Source organism: Lipotes vexillifer, unplaced genomic scaffold (genome assembly GCF_000442215.2).
Source record: "Lipotes vexillifer unplaced genomic scaffold, Lipotes_vexillifer_v1.1 scaffold921, whole genome shotgun sequence".
NCBI lineage: Eukaryota > Metazoa > Chordata > Mammalia > Artiodactyla > Lipotidae > Lipotes > Lipotes vexillifer.
Window position 1 is genome coordinate 2,544,002 of NW_006787800.1, and position 13,537 is coordinate 2,557,538.

Here is a 13,537-nt window from a genome sequence, read left to right on the forward strand (position 1 = left end):
GGGAAAGAGCTGTTTCCAAATTGGGAAGTGCAGTGGGGGGAGGGGTGTGGGTGGAGAGAGGTGCCCCTGTTTCACACGCTGGGGACGACCAAGCCCAAGTGCTAGCAGCCACAGCTACACTCTTTTTTTTTTTTTTAATTGACGTATAGTTGATTTACAATGTTGTGCTAATTACTGCTGTACAGCGAAGTGATTTAGTTATACATATATGCATATATACATTCTTTTTTTGGGGGCGGGGGTGGGGGTGCGCTGGGTCTTCATTATGGCTGGCTCTTCCTTGCCCAAGGCATGTGGGATCTTAGTTCTCTGACCAGGCATCGAACCCATGTCCCCTGCTTTGAAAGGCGGATTCTTAACCAGTGGACCACCAGGGAAGTCACTACATTCTTTTTATATATATATTCTTTTCCATTATGGTTTATCATAGGATACTGAATATAGTTCTCTGTGCTACACAGCAGGACCTTGTTGTTTATGCATTCTATATATAAAAGCTTACATCTGCTAACCCCAACCTCCCACTCCGTCCCTCCCCCAACCCCCTCCCCCTTGGCAACCACCAGTCTGTTCTCTATGTCCGTGAGTCTGTTTCTGTTTCATGGATAAGTTCATTTGTGTCATATTTTAGATTCCACATATAAGTGATATCATATGGTATTTGTCTTTCTCTTTCCGACTTACTTAGTATGATAATCTCTAGTTGCATCCATGTTGCTGCAAATGGCATTATTTCCTTCCTGCTTATGGCTGAACAGTATTCCATTGTATATATGTACCACATCTTCTTTATCCATTCCTCTGTCGATGGACATTTAGGTTGTTTCCATGTCTTGTCTATCACGAATAGTGTTTCTATGAACATAGGGGTGCATGTATTTTTTGAATTATAGTTTTGTCCAGATATATGCCCAGGAGTAGAATTGCTGGGTCATATGGTAACTCTATTTTTAGTTTTCTGAGGAACCTCCATACTGTTTTCCAGAGTGGCTGCACCAACTTACATTCCCACCAACTGCACAGCTACACTCTTTTAGACAAGAGGAAGGAGAGGGCTCCCATGGCCTCTGCTCTATTCCAGGCCCTTTGAAGGAGCTCAGTGAGGAAACTGCAGCACTAACAGCTGGGAATTCGCATCATCAGTCCCATTTTACAGATGAGAGGACTGAGTTCAGAGAGGTGATGTGCTTTGCCCGAGGGCACTGGGCAAATGATGAATCTCCAAGTCCTACCTGTTCCACCTCCAAAATGGATCCTAAATCTCTACAGCAACATGGGTGAAACTCACAGACATCCTACTGAGCAAAAGAAACCAGACCTGAGTATACATGTTGGGTGATTCTATGTGATTCCATTCACACAAAGTATAAAAACAGGTCACAGTAACCTGTAGTGAGAGAAATCAATTTTGGTTACCCTTGAGGGGGGGCAGTGACCCAAAGGTATGTGAGGGGCCTCTCGGGGTTTGTATGTTCCAAGCTTCATCTGGATGCTAATGACATGCGTGTGTCCATTCTGTGAAAGTGTGTAGTGCTTCAGCAAACATTTCAGCACATACACAGAATTCTGAATGGGTTGAAACGAGGGCTCCTGCGGGCTCCAAAACTCCTTCACCTCTCTAGCTCACATCTGCTTCTCTCTGCAACCCAGCTCCATCCAGCAAGCAGGAAACACGATATTACAGCTTGGAACCTTTGGCTGCAAGCAGCAAGATGATTCTGGCCAACTTAAGCAAAACTAAAACAAAGTAACAGGAACGGACTTGACAGCTCACATGTAACTTCCCAGTGGTCTCTGCCAGTTCACCAAGAGGACCTGAGCTGGGTTCCAGGTTCCCTTAGATAATGGCAGCTGCTGAAATCCAAATCTCTCCACACATCCTCCCAAAGCCACTGAAAACAACACGGAGAGTAAATAACACTGCCAGGCCCCCCACCTTCAGCATGACCAGGACACGTTTCTTCTTTTTCAAGGTTTTACTAACATTTGTCCCAGAGTTGACCATTCCAGGTCAGTTTTTCTAAGTACCTGATAGGCCCTTTTATATATATTTTTTTTTTATTTTTTGGCCACACTGTGCAGCATGTGGGATCCTAGTTCCCCGACCAGGGATTGAACCCACGCCCCCTGCATTGGAAGCACAGAGTCTTAGCCACTGGGCCACCAGGGAAAACCCGGTAGGCCCTTTTATTATGTTCATGTCATTTATTTCTAGAAAGTTTCTTTTTTCTGTGGGAAGTTACACTTTTGTGTGATCTTAGTTCTCTTCTATTGTTTTGTTTTTCTGTCTCTGAGCACTCCGGTTATGTGTATGTTGGACCATCTTTGCTTATATTTAACCATCTCTTTTTCTCTGACACTTCTTACTTTGTGATTGATTTTATTTTTGTTCTCTTGGATTTTTTCATTCCTTTTATGATGTGAATGCCTCTTATGATATTTTCAGTTGAGTACCTTGCAATTTTTAAAATATTTATTTATTATTTGGCTGCCCTGGGTCTTAGTTGTGGCACGTGGGGTCTTTAGTTGTGGCACTCAGGATCTAGTTCCCTGACCAAACCTGGGACCCCTGCACTGGGAGCACAGAGTCTTAACTACAGGACCACCAGGAAAGTCCCGTACCTTGCAATTTAATCTTCACTTGTGAGATGATTTTGACTTTCTATTCTATTCCTTTCCTGATTTTTGCTAACTCTCATTTCCTGCTTCTCATTTTGGGGTCCATTTTTGTATGATGTCTTAAAATTTCTGATTTACAGTGTTTTCTTCATATCTGCAAAAGCTTGTTTAAGGATATTTAGCACAGGTTCAAGTGTTATGTTAGACTGCCTGGTGGTGGTTTTCTGGAGGAGAATTTTCATCAGCTGAAATGTTTTGATTCTCATTTTCTATTTTTTTTTCTTTGAATGGACGTTGTCTGTTTTTTTCTGCTCATACTGAATTACCTTCTGTTTCCCTTGATTAGCAATAACAGGCATTTTCAGACAGGATGAGAGGTTTGAGTGACTTATTAGGTTTCTTAGTTCTAGAGCACCCTGTCCTATAGGTAGAGCGAAGTGAAGTTTTTAATAAGGCAATGAATGACATGTTTTATGGGGGGAGGGTTCATATGTCTTTCGATTTAATGACATTATGTGCCCCAGATGTGCTGCAGGAAGTATGCAATGCCATCTCGGTAGTATTCGTGCCAAAAAATGTTGAATCAAATCCTGAGGACACCACCAGACAAACATGGATTGTAGCGTATTCTGCAAGACAACTGGATTCTTCAAAGATAGCAATGTCCTGAAAGACAAAATACATGTGGAGGGTTCTAGAATACTAAAGAATCATGACAACTAAATGCAGTGCATAACCTGGACTGAATCCTGGATTTGTTTAAATAGGTATAAAGGACATCATTGGGGGCTCCCCTGGTGGCGCAGTGGCTGAGAGTCCGCCTGCCGATGCAGGGGACACGGGTTCGTGCCCCGGTCCGGGAAGATCCCACATGCCGCGGAGCAGCTAGGCCCGTGAGCCATGGCCGCTGAGCCTGCGCGTCCGGAGCCTGTGCTCCGCAACGGGAGAGGCTACAACAGTGAGAGGCCCGTGTACCGCAAAAAAAGGACATCATTGGGACAAGCTTAAGTACAGACTGTGTTTTAGGTAAAATTATTGTGTTGACATTGAATTCATGGGGTTGTGTGTTAGTTTTAAAATATAGCCCCCAAATTCTTGGACACTCCTCCAATCAAGGGATGGGACTCTATCCTGTCCCTAAATCTGGGCTCTGTGACTCCTTGACTGATATAATAAGGTGGAAGTGATGCTCTGCCAGTGTTTGGTAGGGGCCTGAAGAACCTGGTAGCTTCCATTTCCTGCCCCCTGGGACCCTGACACTGGCAACCCAGCTACCACGCTGTGAGGCCATCCAGGCAACACAGGGAAGCCACACAGAGGTGTTCTGGCCAACAGTCCCAGCTGAGTCCCAGCCAGCAGGCAGTCTCAACCACCAGCCATGGGGATGAGGAACGTTAGACGGCTCCAGCCCCGGCCCCCATCTGACTACAACCACAAGAGAGGTCCTGAGAGACAGCCCCCCAGCTGAGCCCAGTCGACTCACAAAACCAAGAGAGAGGACTTCCCTGGTAGTGCAGTGGTTGAGAAGCCACCTGCCAATGCAGGGGACACGGGTTCAAGCCCTGGTCCGGGAAGATCCCACATGCTGCAGAGCAACTAAGCCCGTGCACCACAACTACTGAGCCTGCGCTCTAGAGCCCACGAGCCACAACTACTGAAGCCCGCGCACCTAGAGCCCGTGCTCCGCAACAAGAGAAGCCACCGCAATGAGAAGCCCACGCACCGCAATGAAGAGTAGCCCCCACTCGCCACAACTAGAGAAAAGCCTGCACGCAGCAACGAAGACCCAACGCAGCCATGAATAAATAAATTTATTTAAAACAAAACAAAACAAAACCCAAGAGTGATAATAAAATCATTGTTGTTTTTAACCTCTAGGTTTTGAGGTGATTGTGCAACAACAGAAAACTGGAAGATGTGATCACGGTATTGTGGTTATGGAAGAGGATGTCCTCATTCTCAGGGGACTTTGCAAAAGGATTTAGGGATGAACTGTTACAAATGATTCAGAAAAAAAAAAAAAGTTGATTGTGTACGTGTGAACAAATGTGGCAAAATATTACCAGGTGGTGAACCTAAGTGAAGGGAAGATCATTGCACTATTCTTCCAACTTTGCCACTTCTGAAAATTCCCAATGTGCATGTTGTGGGGTGGGGGCATTGAAGAACAGAAAGAGAAGCAGAATTCACTGGAAGCTCCTGGCTTACAGAATTGGAAAAACAAAAACAAAAACACAGTTGACTAACCAAGTCTCAGGGAGGACAGAACAGGAAGCAGAGGCTTCAGGGATCCTCCTTTTGGGGACTTGCTGAGCCCCACCCACCTCACCTCCCTGTGAATTTCTGCACAAGCTCCAAACCCCCAGGAGAGAATCCCACTGGTCCAGTCCAGTTGCTGGGCCCACACCTTTGTCTGCCGGTCCTATCAGACCACAGGGAAGAGGCACTTCCCAAAAGAAAATCAGGAGGCTATCACTTGGGTATGAAGGAAGAAAACACAAATGTTCTCTCTGACATGGCCTCAAGAGTTTCTGAATTTGAATTTGTGCTGCTTTCCACATGAGAAAAGGATTGACCACTACTCCTGGGATCCCAGTTATAAGCAATCCACAGGGAAGGGCTTTATTCTTTTGTCCTGGATCCAGCTGGCTTTGGCCAGTGTTATAGTAATATGATTGGTCCAATCTCAATCAGGTGCCTCCCCTGGATCCCATCACCATGGCCAAGGATTTGAGGTCATATAAGAATGTGGCTGCTATACATGTTATGGGGGGAATTTCTAGAGAAGGGGGATTCTGAGCAGGGTAACTCAAGATACCCTGGGGACTTAGAGGAAAGGAAACAGGCTCAGACCCGAGTAAATCAAGGAAGCTGCGGGTGTGGGTTGGGGGAGCTGCCGTCAGGCAGACACCAACGATGGAATCTCCCAGATCTCAGAGAATCTTATGGTGGTGGGCACTTTGGGGCTGTCTCGCCTGGCCCCTGCCCCACATAGCAGAGGGTGCACATTCAGCCTGATGTGTGTGTGTGTTTTTTCCCCCCAGGATCTTGGACAAGAGAAAAAAAGAGATCATAATGTGCCTGGATTGAATATTACGAACTGCCCCGTGGCCTGAGCGGGGAGGAAAATCCCCCGTCCATAGAGAAAAAGGAGGAAGAAAGGAGCTCCCTTGCTGCAGCCTGGCCATGTGCCTCCCTGCTGCTCACCACAGTTCCCCTTTGTGCCAGCTGAAGGGGTCTCTGCTCCTTCCAGCCCAGGTCCTCACCTTTGCAAAGCAAAGAGGGCAAAGCCAAACCAACCAGCTGGGAGGAGTGACTCAGCAGGGTTGAAGTCCAGGGTGGGTGGTGGACGGTGGGCAGAGGGGAGGGTCTCCACCACCGTCCACCGTCCCGCGAAGAACGCAGGACTTGGAGCTGGGACCTGGGGTCCCAGACTCAACCACAAAGTTGGCTTCAGCCCAGTCACTTAACCTCTCTGAAAAGCAGCTGTCAGGTAGCAGTGGAAACCTCTCTCTCACGGGGCTGCCAAGGATGGAGTGGGAGGCTGAAGGTAAACCATGGTAATTCCAAAGGACTGAGTGGGATGGGCGGCATCTGGTCCACAGGGCAGGAAACAAGCTGAGAGGGGAAGCCACAGACCGGAGACCAGGCGACCGGGAGCTCCAGGCCTGCGCAGAGCCCCCTTCCTCCAGCCACACCTCAGCGAGTGTTGGCAGTCAGGAGACCCTCACAGTGCAAGTGTCAGGTTTGGGGGCTGGCTGTCCCTGCTGTTACAGATGTACACACGCATCTACAGGAATGGAAGCTGCTCCCTCCTCCCCCTGAGGGATCTCAGGACAGTAGACGGGACAGCTCTGTCCTCCACTGGCCCCCATGCTGGGCCCTGGAGGACTGTCATCAGTTTCTCCCCAGGTGGGTGCAGCCCCTCTTCTGGCCTTGGAATAGTTTCCAACTTGGCCTCTGACCATTCTTGGCCAGCAGAGGGCGCTCTGACACCCCTTTAGGTCATTTCTCCTTTCCACCCATTCCTTCATTAAGGTGCTGGCAACTGGGGCAGGTGTGATAGGAGGTCGAATAATAACTGACCATTGCCTGAGCACCTGTTGTGGCCCAGGCCCTGTGCTAGACCCTTTCACAAGTTCACGGTCCCTCACAACAACCCCTTCAGGTAAATATTATTACCCCATTTACATGGGAGGAAACTGAGGATCCGAAAGTTTGTCTTTGGAAGCATTTTCCACCAGGTGGACACACCTGGGCCCACCTTCATTCACTCGGCAAGCTGGAGGCTTAAACTAAAAGGCCTTCCTTACGAACGCAATGGTAAGGGAAACTCACCAACCAAAGGGGCCGTAAACCGTAGAGACCAGGCTTTGGCGGGGGCCCTCTGGGATCCCCTTCACTCTGGCCAGCTGTCCTCAGCTGGTCCCAGGCACAGGGGTCATCCTGGTCCTTCCAGCCTTGCCCTCTCTGGGGCCCTGGGGCCCGAGATGACCCACACCGCTGCTTCCTGACCCAGGCCCGCAGCCAGGCCCAGGCTCGGGGCCACCAGGGGAGCCCCGTCTTGTCTCTCTGCCCTGGCCGGGGCCTCAGCCTGCTCTCCGGGTCCAGGGGCTTTGCTCCTCTGGGTCTCCAGGACCCTTTGCTGTCGGCGGAGCCTGGCCTGAGCCTGAGCCCTAGAGAAGGAGGGAGGGAGGGAGGGAGGGAGGGGGCATCTGGCCCCGTGTCCGGGGGATTCAGTCTAGCAGCCCCTGGGATGGGGCTTCCTGGGTGGGGTTGCCGGCCCAGGAGAGTCCCCTCCGGACGTCAGCAGTGGCCACGCTGTGCCCAGCAAGAGCAGGGCCACTCGCTCCAGGGCCCCTCACCCCTGGATCCTTGTGCTGCCCCCCAACGAGGGCTCCCGCTGAGCCGGCCGCTGGGGCACAGAATGGGTGCCTTCAGGGAGGCTGCATTGGTCACTGAGCCCCGAGGCGGCTCAGCTCAGGGGAGCTCTACCACAAAACACTTTGATTTTCGCCCCCAAATCCAGCCTTCAGCCTCTCCTTCCCAACCCGTCCCACCATCTTGGCACGTCCGGTGCCTTTCTGGTGATTTTCAGATGCAAACAAACCCAGTCCCATCCAGCGGCAACTGAAACTCACCTTGCAGTGGTCACTCCCTTCTTCCGGTCACAGTCCCTGCCAAGGGGCCTGCAGGAGGAGGGGAGAGGTGAGGGGCCGGGGTTCAAAGTCCCCTGCCGTCATCACTTCCTTGGGGGTGTCAAGTCTCCCTGCTGTGCGCCTGATGTCTTGTGGGGTGGACAGTGCTGGCTCCGCCCCTCCCACCACCCCAGGCTCCACCCCACCTTTGCTGTTGCTGAGGGTCCCTTGCGCAGTGGCCAGCCCTGCCCGGGGAAGATGAGCAGAATGGCCCTAACCCTCCCTTGGGGTCCACTGGGCCAAGGGAGACTCAGGCATCCTGGCACTGCCCCACCCGCCCTCTCTTTCCCCTGCTCCCGTGGTCATGGGAGAAGATCAGCCCGGCCACTGAGGAAGCAGATGTGCAGCCAGGGAATGAGACGCCGGGCCCCCCTTCCCACAGGTACCCCCACCCTCATATTTGGTCTTTAGCGCAAGCAACTGAACCCATGCGGGATGGTTTAAGTAGAAAGGAAATTATTGGAGAACGTAAATGGTCTTCTGCTTCAGGAATTACACGGCTGAGGAGAACAGCCCAACTCTGAAAAACATATTTGTTTGAAATGTGGCTGATCTGACAAGAGATAAGAGATGTCTCCAAGGATACCCCAACCTGGACAAGGGACCAGGGGCTGGCAGGGCTGGGGCAACAGGCAGCTTAATAAATTTCCCTCCATTGCTGAGAAACTGAAGCTCAAGCCAGCCCAGATGGGGAAAGGGCAGTCTTCGGGTCCCTCATTCAAGGTGAGATGAAATAACCCCAGATCGGCGGTGCTTCTGGTACTAGCAGAGTAGAAAAGCAAACGCTGTCTGTAGGGCTGCTTCCCCAATGCCCAAGGCCCACAAAACTCCTACCAATTTTAAACAAACAATGAACTCACAATTAAAGATCACCAGCGCATGGGAGGCAGTTCCTATGTCTGCGAGTCAGCAGAAGAAATGAACTGCAGGTTTAAATCCCAAAGGACAGAAGACGGGAGGGTTTTCAGTTACAAAATATAGAACATATATTTAAAAAATACTTAAAGAAATAAAAGGCGCAGTTATAAAGAAACCACTCAACAAAAGACAATTAGGGGGCTTCCCTGGTGGCGCAGTGGTTGAGAGTCCGCCTGCCGATGCAGGGGACGTGGGTTCGTGCTCCGGTCCGGGAGGATGCCATGTGCCGTGGAGCGGCTGGGCCCGTGAGCCATGGCCACTGGGCCTGCGCGTCCGGAGCCTGTGCTCCGCAATGGGAGAGGCCACAACGGTGAGAGGCCCGCGTACCGCAAAAAAAAAAAAAAAGACAATTGGGAATGAACAGACAGATTTTAAAATAGAATTCAAGGGAATTCCCTGGCGGTCCAGTGGCTAGGAGTCCATGCTTTCACTGCCAAGGGCGCAGATTTGATCCCTGGTCGGGGAACTAAGATCCCACAAGCTGCGACCAAAAAATAATAATAATTATTAAAAAATAAATAAATAAAATAGAATTCAAGAAATAAAAATATAATGGTTGAAATTAAAAACCTTATTGAAGGCATATTAGACAGAGCTGAAGAGAGAATTAGTGAGCTCAAGCTATATTCAAATTACCTGGCAAATAGTACTGAGAGGCAAGGAAATAAAGAGTTTGGTAGAGATACAGGTAGAACTAAAAAGAAAAGCAAGGATGTGATTAACATAAAAGGATAGTTCCTGAAACATGATTGAAAAAGGAACACGTTGGGGGTCTAGTGTCCATTTTATAATCATTCCATCCATTTTTGTCTTATGCATTTTCTATACATGGGTTATAGTTTATAATTGTTTAAAAGTTCCAAACAAAACATAGCTGGGAGCGCATACCGCTATCAGTCCTAGAAGACGGACTTCAGAAGGAAGGAAAATGATCACAGGAGAGTCTGAAATGCATGAAGAAATAGTGAGCAAAGCAAATGGTGACCATGTAAAGAACCTCAAACGAACCCTATCATGGAAAATACGGATTTTTTCCCACAATTTTAAAAAAGAAATTTTTAATGCTGGAGCAGCCACAAGGCATGTCAAAGGGCCGCTACAGATAGTATGAATAAGGACCCTGGGAAAGGCTGAGAAGAATCTGAGGTTTTGCCCTACTTGCAAACTAACAAATTAACTGGTCACCGTTTCACAGATGCTGGCAGAAGATGCGAGCGCCCTGGGTCAGAGACAAAGGACTTTAGTACTCAAAGCACAGCGAGCAGCACGAGTTTCATGTTTGCATGTTTCCTCTGGTCCCACGGGTCCCATGGGGCCATGTGCAAGGGCCAAGGTGGGTGCCGAGCACACAGTCTGTAATGACTCTCTCCTGCAGTGTCTCTCACTAAGGATACACATATTCTACAATTCAACTAGAGAAATTCTAGCAGGGCCAAAACCCCCATGGGCTTCTCAGAGGTGTCTCAGAACAATTTTAAGAGGTCTGATTTGTGGGCCAGGGCCTCACCTGCTGACCTGACTTGTCCAGACCTGCCGTGGCCTCACTACTGGGCCTTGTGCCTGTAATGGACTCTCCTCACTGGCCCTAGTCTCGTAACTGGGCCTCCGTACTGTAGTCTTAACCCAAAGCCCTTCTGGCTTCCTTTCCCACACCTCTGGCAGACATCACTAATCCATCCCAGCACTGGTCCTCGGTCCCTGTCCCGGATCAGATGGCAAAAGGGCTGTGTGACAATGTTTGCAATCAGTGTCGCTAACAAAAGATATCCAGAACTCCTTTATACCAGTAAGAAAAAGATAAATAACCTAAAAGAAAAATAGACAAAAGATCTGAATTGACCTTTGAAAGAAGAGAAGCTACCCACAGTCATGAGAAGCTGTTTAGTCAGTCTCACTAGTAAGTAGGGAAATGCAAATTCAAACAAGAATGGAAAACCATTTCACACCCAACAGATTGACAAAAATTAATAGGCCTCATCAGAGCCCGTAAAGAAACTCGAGCTGTATAGTTTGTTCGTGGGAGTGTGAATTGGTGCTACCACTTTGGAGAATGGATTTGACAATAGTAAAGCTAAAGATGTGTAAACATTATGACCCAGAATTTCCACTTCCAGCTGACAGCTGCAGAGAAACTCTTCTGTGCGTGTACAAGGAGACATGTTCAGGAAGGTTCTCTGTGCCCGTTGATCATAATCATGAAATACTATTCTTAGCAGGAGGGTACATAAATTGTGGTCGGCATCGGATAAAAGACACGCAGAGGTTACAATGAGTGAATTAGATTTGCATAGATCAGCCCTGATAGATCTCAAAAGCACGATGTTGAGACAAAGCAATTTTCAAAATGCTATGTAATATTATGATACCATTTATGTAGAATTTAAAACACAAGACAATACCACATATTGTTTATGGCTATGTAGCTATTTAATAAAAGTTTTTAAATGTGTTTGGGAGTGAAAAAATACTTCAGGGAAGGAAGAAAGAGGGAGGCCGAGGGTAAAAAATATTTGTGTGTGTGTGTGTGTGTGTGTGTGTGTATTCTGAAAAGAAAATAAATCAAAATATTTAAAACAGTATAAACTTGTTGGAGGGTTATAGGTAATTGTTATATCATTTTTTGCACTTTTCTGTGCGCTTCAAATAGTTTAAAATTTGTAATTAAAAGCAAAAAAAAAAAGTGCTATGATTGTATAGTGATGCCAGGCAGGGCAGGGGGAATGGCACTGAGAGGTGACCGTTTGCATCCCTGCCTGGACTCCCAACTCCCTGACACACCCCTCCCCTGACAGCAATGTCCCAAGGACTCAGCACCACCTACCTGACCATAGGGCTTGCTGGCACCGCCTGGATCCCTGGAGATCATTTGTCCCTGGTTTCCTGCTGGAAAACCCACCTCCTCACCCCCTCCCCACATACTCTTACTGGATTCACATCCCCCACGGTCACCCCTCTCATCACACAGGGTCCAGCAGAGACCATGGGGTTTAGGGCCAGAAGATCTAGGTTCAAGCAGTAGTCCTGCCATATCTTGGCTGTGTGACCCTCCTGAGGGTCATTCCCAGACTTCCCTCTCCCTCCAACAGGGACCAGAGCAGCCGTGGACATTGATGGTGAGGGTCCTGGGGCCTCCTGGGGAATCCTGAGGGGCCCAGAGTCCCCCGCGCTGCTGTCCCGCTGCCTGGCCTGGAGGTGGGGCAGGGCAATGGACAGACACTGCATTGCTGACACCTCAGCTGCCTGGGAGCCGGAGGCCCCAGGGTGAGCAGGGCTGGTCCAGGAAGCTCCTCTCTGTTGCACGGTCACACTCGGGCTTCCAGGTCCCAGTCAGGGCCTGGGCTGTGGTCCCAGCTCTCGCCATATGCCCTCAATAATGGGGAGTGAGAGGACGATGCCATTGCCACGTCTGGCCACAGATGAACATCTGGAACAGCTGTGGGATTCAGCCCGTGGTAAAGAGAGCCATAATGTAAAGCCTGGGGTGATTTTCTCCTCCTGAGCCCCAGGAAGGGTCCTCGCCCCCATCTCGGCCTCCCTGGACTGGACACCCCTCAGCGCTTCTTTCCCCAGCTTTCCCGCTGCCACAGGCCTCAGGGGCCCTCAAGCCTTGGTTTTCCCTCAAAAGACAGGAGCAAAGCTTGGGGTTCGTCGCAGTGTCACAGCCCAAGAGCCCAAACTGGCCCGACCCCAGCCCCTGCGCCCCCTCCCCGCAGCCCGTTTCAGAGCAGGCGCGGCAACGCCGAACACGATCACGAGGTGGCGCCAGGAAACCGCCCGAGACGCCCAAACCCAGACCCGTTCGGACCACGTTCGTGTTCCACTCTCGAGTCACCCACTGCCGTAGCCTAGTCCCCGCTCAGCCGTTCAGAGGGGAGCAGGCTGGTGGCCAACTGGCCGGGGAGCAGTGGCGGAAGCTGTGCGGCCGCCGGGACATCCTCGTGGAAGGAGCCTAGGGACCGCTTCGATCCAGAGCGACCTGGAGGCTGGACCGCAGCAGCCTTAGCAGGGTCCTGGAGCTGCCCCATCAGGTGCGCAGCACCCCCTCCCTGCAAGACCCACTGCGGTTAACCTTGCTCCCCCTGGCTTGTAAAAGGGAGGGGCCTGGAAGAGAACGCGAAGGAGAAATAGAAGACATTGCCATCGGCAGAGCACTTCCTGTGCGCAGCTCTCCCTGTGCCCAGCCCTGGGCCAGCCTTAGTCAGTATCTCTAATCTCCATGGGGATGCTCCCATCACCAGCGATCCTCCACAGCCTGGAGGGATTCCGTGCCTTGCAGGCTGCACAGTTCTTGGTGGTGGGAGGGTGCTGGGAGCTTGCCTGCGTTCGAACTCATGTCCGCCACCCCACCCCCACCCCAGGCCTCCCCATGCACACCTGGGCGCCTCAACGCCATGGAAGCACACAGGTGCTGGCCACTGTGCTTGACCAGCCTAGGCACCCGGCCCGGGCCTAACGTGAAGCCCAAGCTCTTCCAGCCTGAGGAAGCTGGGTGCCAAGGACAGGCTCCCCATCCCCACGCAGTCCCACCCTGACTGGGGTCACCTCCCTCACACCCCACATTCGGGAAGCAGCATGGAGTCCTGGAAAGGTCAGGGGCTTTGGAGCCCCTACAGACCTGGATGAAAGCTGCTTCCGCACTGAATGACTCTGTGATCTTGGGCAAGTCATCCAGCCTTTCTGGGTCTCACTTTCCTCATCTGTAAAGTGAGCGTGCTCATACCCACCCTGGAGAAACCACATACATGAAAGAAAATTCCCGGGGGGTAATGGATGCTCAGTAAACTCTGGTTATGGAATATTTA